The sequence below is a fragment of the Peromyscus eremicus genome, chromosome 1 (genome assembly GCF_949786415.1).
Source record: "Peromyscus eremicus chromosome 1, PerEre_H2_v1, whole genome shotgun sequence".
Lineage (NCBI taxonomy): Eukaryota > Metazoa > Chordata > Mammalia > Rodentia > Cricetidae > Peromyscus > Peromyscus eremicus.
In genome coordinates, this window is record NC_081416.1 from 145,306,740 (window position 1) to 145,319,125 (window position 12,386).

Sequence of the window (12,386 nt, forward strand, 5' to 3'; positions counted from 1 at the left end):
TCAATGCTATTTATGTAGACCAATAACACTGCATCTAACCGAATTTGCAATCAGTAGTAAGTGGGTGAGAAGCCTACCACAAACACAACCTGCATTGCTTCCATTCAACTGAAGGCAGGCTCCTACATACCACAGCTAATCAAAAGCTGTAGACATGTAAACTGCTACGGGATTTTGTCTTTATCTACTTATTTGACTTAATCATAAACATTGAGTAATATTATTTCTGACTAGTGTTTTGACTTTTTTTCTCAACATTTCCAACTCTCTTTTGTTAAATCACTTGCATACCCAGGAGAGCATGAAAACTGTGAAAGGCTGAAATAACTTGAATTAAGCTTTGCTGTTAGAGTTGTTTACTTTGGTGCCTCCAGGCTAGAATACTGTAATAGCAAACCTAGGATGGTTTCTCTTGAAGACTCAGTCCAACAGCAGCTATGTCTCCCGGCTCTGCTCCACCGTGGAAGTGTCAGCAGTGGCCAAATCCTTGCAGACTCTTCTTTCTCTTCCCTCCAGATGATGTTTGTTCTGTTGTAATACAAATTCAGTTTACACTTCACTTTTCAAAAGGGTCTGTGATGTTTTGGGTTGCTTAAACATCTGAGATAATCACAAATAGCAATTGTATAAGTGAAATATGCACAGGCATCAAGTCAAGAATGGGACACATTCTTAATAGTTTTGGTCTGGTATAGACTTGGAAGAATTGTAAAGACAATGACAGTGTCACATTGAGCCTGTTATGCACCATGAGGAAGGAGAGAGACAACACTCACAGGTTCCAAGGATTTTAATAATTCACCACAGAAGTGGGTCACTGATTGATCAGGGCTGCAAGACAAGAACTCAGGAAACTTATTTCTCCTGACAGCCATGAACAGAGGCAGAAGTGGGATTTTTAAGCAGAAAAATCACAAACATTTGTTGCCAATTACAGTTACAATTTTCACCAATCAGGATTTAGAGATTAGGGGCTTCCTTGAGTATTCCATCATATATACAATGCAAGCCTTTCAGTCCAACCAATCAGATTCATTTGTTCCTTCTTTGGTCAGGAACAGCCATAATGTTTCTAAAACTAAAGATGTATAATGACTATTTCTTTGGTTTACAGAAGAGATTGGTCAGTCATTGAAAAGTTCTCAGCTCCCCTAGGGCTTGAGAACTTGAACTTTATTTCATGCTGCAGTAAAATGGAGTCTGAAGTCAAAATGGCAGTACTCAGGCCAAGGGGCTTTAACGTGCACCCTTAAACAGAAGATAGGGAAGATGCTTAATGTAAACTCAGTGGATCTTTATGTCTTCTCTGTGTCAGTTACTAACCAACCTTGAAGAGTCCAACAGCTCTGTTGTGCTTTGGTTTCTTGAATATTGGTAATATGGGGTAATGATAAACTCTACTTCAGTTTGTATGTATTTATGGGAAAGAAAATAGAAATAGCCAAGTATGGTGATATTTTATTTGTGCTGAAATGTGATTTTATTTGTATGTTAATAAATAAAGCTTCCTGGGGGTCAGAGCTAAGAGCAAGCCATTTAGCAGAAGTCTGGCAGTGGTAGCACATGCCCTTAATCTGATCACTTTGGCAGGCAGAGTGTGTGTGTTTAACGACACAGTCAGCTTGGAGACACAAGCCTTTAATCTCAATACCAACCATAGAGACCTGGAGGTCTGTATAGACAGGCAGTGATGAGGAGGTCATGTGGTTGAGTTTACAACCAATGAGAAGGCAGAACAGAAAGTCAATAAAAATACACACACACAGGAAGTAGGTATCTTTCTCAGGGGAAGGACAACAGTGACAGCGAGGGGTAAGAAGGCGGTCTTAGCTCTTGGCTGCTGCTTGATCTCTGGGCTTTTAACTCTGCATTTGGCTCTGTGTTTCTTATTTAATAAGACCGTTCAGAATTACATCTACAGCCAACAGTTCTTATCACATGGTATAATCATACATATGTACATAAATTACACATAGATATGTGTTAAAGATTTTATTTTTAGTTTTAATTTCAATTATGTGTATTTGTGTGTCTTAGTTAGGGTTTCTATGAAACACTACATCCAAAGAGTAAGTTGAGGAGGAAAGGGTTTATTTGGCTTACACTTGCATATCTTTTATCTTCAAAGGAAATCAGGACAGGAACTCAAACAGAGCAGGATCCTGGAAGCAGGAGCTGATGCAGAGGCCATGGAGGAGTGCTGCTTACTGGATTGCTTCCCATAGCTTGCTCAGCCTGCTTTCTTACAGAACCAGGACCACCAGTCAAAAATGGCACTGTCCATAATGGGTTGGGCCCTTCCCCATCAATCACCAATTAAGAAAATACCTTACAGCTGGATCTTATGGAGGCCTGATCTCAATTAAGGTTACATCCATTCAGATAACTCTAATTTGTGTGTCATGTTGACATAAGACTATGCAGAATAGTGTGTTTCTGTGCATATGAGTGCAATGCCTACAGAAGCTAGAAAGCATGTGATGCTCTGGAAGTGTAGTAATAGAAATTGTAAGCCAACTGACATGGGTGAGTGCTGGAAATAGAACTTAGGTCTTCTGCAAGAGCAGCATGAATTCCTAACTGCTAAGCCATCTCTCTGCGCTCTATGTACAAAATTTTATTTATCATTCATCTCTATGCCAAACATCTCCTAATAGCTTTTTTGGCGTGTGTGTGTGTGTGTGTGTGTGTGTGTGTGTGTGTGTGTGTGTATAGCCATAGACTTACACAGTATATTTGAGAGTTTGGAACTCGCACATACATATATACATACATACACACACATACACACACACATACACACACACACACACACACAGTACTCTGAATGAAATTGTACATTGTATGATCAAATATTTATAATTTGGAGGAAAAGGAAAATATAATTTCATATCCCAATCTATTTTTTTTACACAACATTTACCTTCAAAACACAAATTACAGCATGTAGCCATCTACTGCTCACTTCTCACTGATACTTTCAGAAGCATCATCTTCTATCTGATTTGATTTCACAGCCTGGCTCACACAGGAGGATGCTGTGCCTTGAGGAAGGCAGCTCTAAATGTGAAACTTCCTGAAAGGAAAAAACGAACATGCATGACACAAAGGCAGAGAACAGAGTTACATCTACAAGTTTCATAAAGTGTGGTATGTTCTGTTTCCCATCTGTTTGGGAAGCTGGCAGCCATAGCCAGAAGAAGTTGTCTAAGGTATAGTCAAGCTAAGGAAGAGACTAAGGCCAGCCTGTTGATATTTAATTTGCATGTCTGACTGCTGTTAATAACAAGCAGCCACGCAAGGTGGCACACATATAATCAACAGCTCTTAGGGAGCAGAGAGAAGAGAATGCAGAGTTCACAGCCAGCCTCACCTACAAGATCCTGTCTTAAAAAAATCACTCAACATGTCAAAATAAAACAAAATAGCATAATTTTGAGCAAATTATTTAATTTCCTTGCTTCTGTATCGGCAGCTCTGAGGAGATATAGTTCCTGATACATCAGGGTAATTGTGAGGTCAAAGTAAAATTATGTAGGCAAATCTAGCTGGAAGGAGATGTTTTCCAATGAACACAGACATAATTATTTTAATTAATGGCATTTATTTTCTCACATGGTAAACTTCTATTTGCTCCATACACTATAATAGATATTTTATAATTAAAAAAGTTGCCCAATGTCTGTCCAGAAGACACACTGCTGTGATACCCTAATTATCAACTAAGCAACAGAAAGAGTACAGTCTCTTATGCAAAAACAAAACAAGATAAAGAACAGTGAAACAATTTCATTTGCTGTGGTATTATTAAATTTTGCTTTGAACATGTAAATTTTCATAAACACATTTTTATATTTTTGGTTGTGAGCCTAGCCTTTAACGGCTGAGCCATCTCTCCAGCCCTCATTTTTAATATTTAGATGTATACTGTGGATATCACTCTGTATAAATAAAATGCTGAGTGACCAGTAGCCAGGCAGGAAGTATATGTGGGACAAGCAGAGAAGAGAATTTTGGGAAGTGGAAGGCTGAGGCAGAGAGACACTGCCAGACACTGCCATGAGAAAATGTTAAGATATCAGTAAGCCATGAGCCACGTGGCAACTTATAGATTAATAGAAATGGGTTGATTTAAGATATAAGAACAGTTAACTGTTGTGCCAAGATCGTGACCCCCAGAGAGACCACCAAGGATGAGCATACCAGAATGCAAAAGCAAGATTTTAATTCGGGATATCCACAATCAATAGAAGCCTAGGCAGGGACTTCGTCCAACATATCCAATGCAGTGGAGGCTGGAGGAAGTGCCCGCCTCCCTGCAAGCTCAGTTTTTAAAGACAAAAACCAAAAGGTTACATCATTTAGGGGTGTTAGTACGGGTTCAATTCTGATGGGCTTGTGTCTAGGAATTCCAGAAATCACGATTCAATTTTCCTTCTGAGGAGGTGGTTGCCCGTCAGCATTTCTCATTGGTTGCCTCCAGATGGGGATACCTGGTGATTACACAGTTACTATAGTTACTATGGAGACTAGGGTTGGGACATTCTATGGTCAAACAGTTACCTAGGGAACCAAGGAGAGGACATTCCATAGTCCGCAGTCATTACCTCCTGACTACCTTGTGACTCTGTACTTTTACACTTCCTGGTTTCTGGAATCTGAACTGACTGGTTTCAGTAACTCATGGCCTGTTCCAGTAACTCATGGCCTGTACCTAAAAGGAGAAATCTTAGGCCTTAGTTTTAGGGTAAAAGCATTTTGGTCTTATTTTGGTTCCACGTTAACAAGAAGCCTGCCACAGCCATACAGTTTATAAGTAATATAAGTCTCTGTGTGTTTACTCAGTTGAGTCTGAGCAGCTGTGGGACTGGTGGGTGAGAGAGATTTGTCCTGACCATGGGCCAGGCAGGACCAGGAAAACTCTAGCTACAAATGGTGCCCAACGGCCTGAGTTTCTACCTTAAACCTGAGAATATTTAATAAACAATTCTAAACATAGCTAAAACCAGGTTTTTGCTTCATGTCTCATATGGGTGGCTAGATGCCACAACATGCGGGTTTGAGCTTTTCTATGGTGGCTTTGTGGCATGCAGGCTTGACCTATGCTGTGTTACACAGAGGTGTCTCCAAGCTGCATACTATGGTATGGGTTGGATATAGTTTTTTGCTATAAAAAAAAAAAAAGAGGTTTCTGGGCTACATGCTGAGACCCACTGTTTCTAAGTGTTGATGGCTCCTAGAGCTGGCAGTTAATGTACCACCACCATGTTGGGAAGCTAAGGTGGGCAGAGCCAGAAGCCACAGCACCATTTCAGTCTTAGAATACTGCAGTTTAAAGCAATAGGTTCACAATAAGACAGATTCAAGCCGGGGGTTGATGACGCATGCCTTTAATCCCAGCACTCGGGAGGCAGAGGCAGGTGGATCTCTGTGAGTTCAAAGACAGCCTGGGCTACTGAGTGAGTTCCAGGAAAGGCACAAAGCTACACAGAGAAACCCTGTCTCAAAAAAAAAAAAAAAAAAAAAAAAAAAAAAAAGCCAGATGGTAGTGGTTCACGCCTTTAATCCCAGCACTCCAGAGGCAGAGCCAGGCAGATCTCTGTGAGTTCCAGGTCTACAGAGCAAGATCCAGGATAGGCACCAAAACTACAGAAAGAAACTTTGTCTCAAAAAACAAACAAACAAACAAACAAACAAGACAGATTCAGATAGAATCGTTTACAATGTGTGTAAAATATACATAGGCTTGAAAGAGACAAACAAAAAAGGCAGTTGTATAAAGAGATACATAGTTTTAAAAAATAAAGTCTTTAAAGAAACAGTAAAATTAATATAAAAATAAGCCATGTAAAGATGGATATCACACATAGAATCTGGATTATGTTGTCTTTGATATTCTTTTTTTGTTAAATTTTTTATTTTTTGCAATACGATTCAGTTCTACAAATCAGCCACGGATTCCCTTGTTTTCTCCCCTCTGGCCCCCCTCACCTTCCCCCCAGCCCACCCCCCATTCCCACCTCCTCCAGGGCAAAGCCTCCCCTGCTGAGATCAACCTGGTAGACTCAGTCCAGGCAGGTCCAGTCCCCTCCTCCCAGGCCGAGGGATCTGGATACAGAGATCCATGGCTAGGCCCTGGGTGGAGCTCTGGGAGTCCAATTAGCGAGAATGAGGAGGGTTTATATAAGCGAGAATTGTTGAGACCAAGGTTGGATAAAGCACAGGGACAAATAGCCAAACGAATGGAAACATATGAACTATGAACCAATGACTAAGGGGTCACCAACTGGATCAGGCCCTCTGAATGGGTGAGACAGTTGATTGGCTTGATCTGTTTGGGAGGCATCCAGGCAGTGGGACCAGGTCTTTGATATTCTTAACTGCAGAAAAAACATTTGATTGTAAAAGCTATTAAGTTAAGCCAATATGTATATTTTAAAGATACCTTGAGTTCAAAATTTGGATATAAGGATATGTTGCTTTGGAAAGGAGGCTCTGCTTTTGTTTCCACAGAAAGCCAGAGGCTATGAATTTGTTCCAGATTAAGATACATCAGGTTTGACCAGCCAAGACTCCCTGAAAGGTCTCCGATGACACCATGGCCTAGATGATCCAACATCCACAATGGTTTCAAGGCAACTGGCTCAGACAATACAGCATCACGAACTACTCCATAATCATAGAAATTTCTTTGTGTCCCCATAAGACACAGCACCCCCCCCCTCCAGCAGGAAGTAATAAGAGAAGCTATGCCCAAATTCCCAAATATACCAAGCTGTCTTTGGAGATGGAATTGGCTCACTCCTTTTCTAAACCTAAGCATATTACTAAAAGAAAAGGTTAAGAGATTCTTGTATCCCATATCAGAAGAGCCCTCTGGTGTGGGACAGATAAAAATCAATACTTTTATTTAAACCAGGTTGAATATAAATACAATCTCTTTCTAAAGAAGAAAGGGGGATAGTATAGACAACTATAGGATGAAAGAGTAAATTAATGAACCTACTTTTAAAGAACAATAACTTGTTTAGAAATGTTTTACATTGCTATAGATTTTAGTTTATTGATACAAGTTTAAACTTAAGTTTGTTATACTGTATATGTATTTCTACTCTCATTTGAGGTATTATATTTATATAACTCATTTAAATTATAATGGATAATTAAAAATACAGATTAATAGTCTTCTGTGATAGTCAAACTTGTAGCCATGTTAGTTACGTTTTCTAGGTATACATAGATATATTTCAGATAGATAGGTAATCTTCAAACACTTCAAAGACCTACAGAATATGGCATTTAAAATATGTTTAAAAATTTAGACTTTCTGGACAGTGAGACATGTCTGCTCCTGGCAGCATCGATTTACTTCAGAGAGGAGGATGGGCATTGAAGACACACTATATGGAGTTTATCTTCTTCTTGACAAAAATAACCATTCGGGCAAGAAACTGTTCTTGCCTGGACTGCTTGATTGACTGGACATGCAGGACTCATAGGAAGGTGACTACTGAACTTTGCTTGGAAAATGGTCCTTCGGGTTCCTGTTTCACAAAGGAAACTGCCAGACATTCTACAGGTAACACAGAGAGAAGTGACTGAGAGACTCTAGGCCTGTGGCTGAAGACAGATATCCCAACTTTACAGAAGAACTTTGGATGACTGTCTAGGCTGCCAGCTGTCTCTGTCTACTCTTGTAAGACTCCCAAAAGTTGCTTGCCTCCTTCTCCGGTTTCTCAGGTAATATTATATACTTCTGAGGTCTTTGATGTAGCTGAAGACTAGATAGTTATAATTTCCTTAGTTATGATAAAAGATAAGTTAGATATGAAACCTTAGACTCACAAATATAGGATAGATAGAATATCTTCTTTAATTTTGCCAAATACAAATAGACTAGATATTGTAACTGTAATTTTTGCTTGATAATTGTTCTGTTATATGTAATTTTACTATGTGAAATTTAAAACCTTCCTTTAAAAAAAAAGAAAAGGGGAAGTGCTGTGGATATCACTCTGTATAAATGAAATGCTGATTGGCCAGTAGGCAGGCAGGAAGTATAGGCGGGACAAGCAGAGAAGAGAATTCTCGGAAGTGAAAGGCTGAGGCAGAGAGATGCTATCAGCCACCACCATGAGAAAATGTTAAGACACTGGTAAACCACAAGCCATGTGGTAACCTACAGATTAAAAGAAATGGGTTGATTTAAGATATAAGAACAGTTAACAAGAAGCCTGTCATGGCCATACAGTTTATAAGTAATATAAGTCTCTGTGTGTTGGGTCTGAGCAGTTGCGGGACTGGCGGATGAGAGAGATTTGTCCTGACCGTGGGCCAGGCAGGACCAGGAAAACTCTAGATATAGACGTACTCTAGTTTTAATGAGAACCATTTCCATATAAAATCGATTATATTTTTTCACTAACATTATATTTTCAGGTTTTGATGTGCTGGAACATCAAACCCAACATTGCTACAAGAAATGAGGAATTTCTAGTCATCATCTACTCTTTTGGAACTTCATAGTTCCAACTTAATGATCTAATTCACTAGACAACATAACAACCATGGAAAAGGCCTATTAAGTCAATGGTTCCAGACTTCTCAGGTAAATACATTAGTAAAATATGTTACTTTTTCATTTATAATGATGGTTTGGGTCTAGAAATACCTTCTTTAGAAGATCAGGTGTTATGTCACAAAATAATTTAATGTTAAATGTATAGAATATATTTACATATAGAGTTAGGATTTATAGGTTTATATGGATACACAATGTACATGTATAAATACAGAATTTTAACAGGCTTTTATACTATTTCAAAGTGAATGTGGATTGGGAAAGTTTAACCATTCAATACAACAAGAATTGAATAAATTATATGAGTCAATTATGTTAGGACAAAAGACTCACTGGCCCAAAACTTCTGGGGATTCTCCTGTCTCTGACTCTCATCATGCACCAGCTTTATGTAGGTTCTAGGGATATAATTCAGGCCTTCATGCAGGAATGGCAAAGATTTTATCCACTGAGCCGTTGCCCCAGACTCTATCTTCCATATTTTATAAATACTATTTGCTTTGCAATCAGGAACTTCTGCACGCAACAATAATAAGTTAAATGAAAGAGAAAAGGTGTTAGAAATCTATCCATAGATGAATTCGTCTCTGCAGTCATTAGTAAAGATGCATTAACATCAAAGAAAGTAATGTCATAAGGAACTGCTCAGGAGAAATGATGGAAATGAGAAGGTCTTGAAAATGGGCTTTAGAAAAGAACTTAAAATTACCAAAAACCATCTTCAAAATTTAAAATTTTATTGATATCTTAAATTAGTTTTAATTACATAGAATAAGTAGAATGGCTATTTTATTGACAATGTAGCTCTGGATGGTCACGTGGTAACACCATAAACTCACATGTTATTAAAAACCTACCTGTCAAGCCATTGCATTATCATCTCTACCCCTTTAATGTCTATCATTTGAGCTTGAAATGGCTACACAGGGTGTGTTCCCAACCCACTTCCAATTCTTTTTTTTTTCTGCTTAGTGACCCACTAGTGAACCAGTGCTCCTGATGTGGCCATGAGTGGGATGGTAACCACTGGAGCATGAGTAAAATCTTTTATATCTATGATTATTTTATGTAGAGTACAAGATTGTGGGTTTTATCCCATGCACACAAGACCCTATACTTTGCTATATTCACCCCGATGAACCAACAGGTTTCCTTTTGATATCTGAGTAGTGCCAATATTCATTTTCACTTTCAAGATCTATTAACTTTGCTCTACATTTAAAATTTTCACAAGAGGTGTAGATAAAGATTAAAGCACAAAGATAATCCCAACAAACAGAAATAATTACAGATAAAATTCCCTTGATATAAAAACCTGCTCAGGGTATTTAATCTCTAGGAACTATTCAAAATTTAAAAGATATAATGTTGGATTCCTCAAGAATGTCCCCCTAAACAATAAATAAATAAAAAATAATGCTCAAAATTTAAAATTAATTGAACAAAACGAAATACAACTGGTACAAACATGTCATGCAAGAAGGTTGCTCAGTAGGAACACCCTCATGCCAACCTCAGTAGAGGTTTTAGCTGGAACTCATACTCCAGGGAAAATATCAGCTTTTCAACAAGCACTTCTGCATTTAGATACAATAAGAAACAAAGTTGCATTTTAAGTCTTAAATACTGTGCCTGGAACCCAAGAAGCAAAAATGCCTCTGATCTGGAAGGCCCTTTTCCAAGGACAGATAGTTTCTGAAATGTTGGAGCTATTGTTTATGGAAGATAACAAGCCACATGATTTCACTCCCCTAAACAAGTTTATTTGACCCAACTACACCAGATGTGCTTGATCACACGTGGGTGGGAGGTTCATAAGCAAGAAATATAGTATGTATGCTTGCCCCTTATTAGATCTGATGAGAAACACTGTGAATTGTGGTTTTTGCCTCCTTAAGCCCCTCCAAACTGTGATACAGAGCCATTTTGTGGGAAACCAGAGATGGACCTGGCCAGAGATTTAATTAAAGTTTGCTTCAAATTTGTCTTTGAACTATGGTAGTGGTCTTATTCTCCACCAACAATACCTATGGATGGTAGCAAACATGTGCACAATCATTAACGTTAAGTTTACCTACAGCTCAACCTGTAATCTAGATACAATAAATATACGTGGTGGTCAGGAGGAAAAGTCACAGGTCCTGATTTTTTCATTAGGTGTTTGAGTTCCTATACATATACATAGTACAGGATTCACTTATATCCTAAACCAATTCTCTCTGTGTTTCTCTGTCTCTCTGTCTCTCTGTTTCTCTGTCTCTCTCTCTCTGTCTCTGATCTTCCTCACCACCTTCCTTTCCCATCAATCATCAATAGTGAATTGTTATTAATAAAGGGACCATATTTTTTTTGTTTTACCCTATATTTCTGACCAGAGTCCAGTATTTGAAGGTTAAGATTCTGCACAAATTCATGTTAATGAAAGACTATAGTAGCCCATTTGGTTTCATTTACTGCTTACCAGCTGTTATGTGTCATGCAAAGTTTTCCCATTTATCTCATTAAAAATAATCACATAAAATAGCAAATTACTTATGACTGCTCAGGTGTTTAGTGTTTCAACTGCTGATATCGCTTAAGTTAATTACAGGTGTATGGAAACATATACACATTTGAAATAACCACAAAACACCAGTCCCATTCTTTAAAACAAACTGCAAGGTACTTTATAAAGATGAAAAATAATTTACGTTGATTTTGATTATTTTGATTCTGTACATGTAAAAAAATGTCAATAATCCATATATATTTCTAGATGAGTGTTTAATTATGTTTTTCTTCAGTACAATAAATAACACTATGATGTGATGTGTTTTTCCAGCCAACAAAACAATTCATTTTGCTAGCCATTTGCTATGTGTTTTGTTTTAATAAATTTGATTTGAAAGTTCCCTCATGCTTTTAAATCAGTATGTCCCCATGTAGGTGTTTATTTCAAATACTTAGCAATATATAAAGTTGTATGTTTGCTGGCTAATCACTTTTCTCCACTGAAAACAAGAATATTCTTCTCTTATTGATGAATCTATTTCTTTCATTCAGAACAACACACCACCTAAGATGTGAAAGATGTGCAGATGAATAAGGCCAAGGACTCACTTTTCCAAGCCTACCCTTGGGTTCATGTGCCTTCTCAGGTACTGGTGAGCACAGCAGCGGTGAGATCTCCTCCAGCCTCTGCTACAGATAGAATTCTGAGTGGCTTCTATGACACCTATCCTGTTGATAAATACCTTCAACATTTCCTCCTTTGGATAACAACCTGGACCCACCAAAACAATGGGACTTTGTTGTTCTCGTGTTTTATGTTATTTGACAAAAGTGAAGGTATCTAAAAACTCTCAGCAGGGTCAAAACCCTGATGATTTGGATTAGTCAGGAAGGATATTGTCCTGAGAAGTTATAAGGACATGAAAGTCATTCAATAGAGATTGAACCCTTCCCCAGAGAAGCAGAGAACTGAGGTCCTGATGGATACATTGAAATAGTGAGCTGCCCTGTTATGAGGACCAGTGGATGCTCTCCTCTGAATTTCTTCCCTCTATCATGCTCTGTAGAATTAAGCTTTTTCAAAGTGTTTTTCTGTGACTCATTACATTTCAAATTTTCTTAAAGGTAAAGAACAAAACAAAACAAAACAAAAAATCGTTAGAGTGGTATTTTTAGCAACTTGAACTATCACATAATACTCAGATGTTTTTGGAATAAAATGTAAACTTCAGTCTTGTCCTTAAACACAAAATAATTTTCCAGAATGGCAGGGAAGAAAAAAAAATCACAGGAAAATCACATTTTCCAGAACCTC

At 38.1% G+C, this 12,386-nt stretch overlaps 1 long non-coding RNA gene across 1 annotated transcript; it reads left to right on the forward strand.

Moving 5' to 3' along the window:
• The first annotated feature begins 6,055 nt into the window (after positions 1-6,055).
• Positions 6,056-12,185, forward strand: LOC131902341 (uncharacterized). The gene is made up of 3 exons (XR_009377070.1): positions 6,056-7,740; positions 8,440-8,608; positions 11,624-12,185. It is a non-coding gene; the product is annotated as an uncharacterized LOC131902341 (long non-coding RNA).
• The last annotated feature ends 201 nt before the right edge of the window (positions 12,186-12,386 follow it).